The following is a 1849-nucleotide window of genomic DNA, read 5'->3' on the forward strand; positions in this document are numbered from 1 at the left end:
GGGCTGTTTCCATTGACTGTGAACCGCTGTCCGCTGGTGCACTATGTTGTATTTCAGGCTTTGGCTGAGCCTCTTGGGTAGGGTTATCTGCTGCTTCTGCCAGTTCAGGCTCGCTAGTGCCCTCTGGCATTGGAGTTGTAGACGGGTTTCCAAGCGCTGGACTCAGTGCTGGCAATGGTTCTGGTGCTGGTTGCGTTGCCAGTTCCGGTTCTGGGACTGGCTTTGGCTGGGTCTCTGGGACTGGATCTATTATGGCTGTTGCAGTCGTTGGCAGGGGATCCTGTTCCACCAACTTTGGCTGGGTCTCTGGTAACACAGACGGGGCCCTGGTGGACGGCTCAGGAACAGGGATGGGGGTGAAAGCTTGCTTAGCCTGGCTGCGGGTGACTATTCCCACCCTCTTGGCTAGCTTCACATGGTTGGCCAAGTCTTCCCCCAGCAGCATGGGGATGGGATAATTGTCATAGACTGCAAAAGTCCACATTCCTGACCAGCCCTTGTACTGGACATGCAACTTGGCTGTAGGCAAGGTTACAGACTGTGACATGAAGGGTTGAATTGTCACTGGAGCCTCTGGGTTGATGAGTTTGGGGTCCACTAGGGATTGGTGGATAGTCGACACTTGTGCCCCAGTGTCCCTCCACGCGATAACTTTCTGTCCGCCCACTCTCAAGGTTTCCCTTCGCTCCAAGGGTATGAGAGAGGCATCTGGGCCTGGGGATCTTTGGTGTGATTGTGGTGTAATGAACTGTAATCGGTTGGGGTTCTTGGGGCAGTGGGCCTTTATATGTCCCAGTTCATTACATTTAAAACATCGCCCTGCTAAGGTATCACCGGGGCAATGTTGGTTGGTGGAGACTGGTGTGGTGGGGTGAGAAGGTGTTTGGGGTTTCCCTTGGGATGTAGGTGGGGCCTTGGGTTGTCCCCGGTGGTAAGGTTTTGTTTCGGGTTGCCCCTTCTGATATTCGCTCCAACTGCTACTAGTTTTTTTCTTTTCTGCCACCTCCACCCATTTGGCTCCAATCTCCCCCCCCCCTTGGTTACAGTTTTGGGCTTCCCATCTAGGATGTACCTTTCTATTTCCTCAGGAACACCCTCTAAAAACTCCTCCATTTGCATTAGGAAGGGCAACTCTTCTGTATATTTAACATTTGCTCCTGATATCCAGGCATCCCAATTTTTCCCAATGTGGTAGGCATGTCGGGTAAATGACACGTCTAGTTTCCACCTTAGGGCTCTGAACCGCCGACGGGCATGCTCGGGTGTTAGCCCCATTCTGATTCTGGCCTTGTTTTTAAAAAGTTCATAACTGTTCATGTGTTCCTTAGGCATTTCAGCCGCCACCTCTGCTAAAGGTCCACTGAGCTGCAGCCTCAGCTCTACCATGTACTGGTCTGTAGTGATGCTGTATCCAAGGCAGGCCCTTTCAAAATTTTCTAAGAAGGCCTCAGTATCATCACCTGCCTTGTAGGTGGGGAATTTTCTGGGATGGGAAGCGGTACCTGGAGAGGGGTTGCTAGGGTTGGCTGGATTATTCTGCCTAGCCCTTGCTAATTCCAGTTCATGCTTCCTCTCTTTTTCCCTCTCCTCCATCTCTTTTTGTTTTTGCTCCATCTCTTTTTTTTCAGCTCCATCTCTTTTTGCCTTAGTTCCATCTCTTTTTGTTTTTCCTCCATAGCTCTTTTGTGTGCAGCCTCAGCCCTGGCCATCTGTCTGTTATGTTCCTTTTCATTCTCCTCAGCCTGGAATTTGGCTAATTCTAGGTCCTGTTGCAAAGTTCTTTTTTCTTTGCCTGACATTTTCCCCCTGATCTACCTTAGCTATCTGGGGGGGGGGGGGGGGGGGGGGG

Source organism: Terrapene carolina, unplaced genomic scaffold (genome assembly GCF_002925995.2).
Source record: "Terrapene carolina triunguis isolate 2854851 unplaced genomic scaffold, T_m_triunguis-2.0 Scaffold612, whole genome shotgun sequence".
NCBI lineage: Eukaryota > Metazoa > Chordata > Testudines > Emydidae > Terrapene > Terrapene triunguis.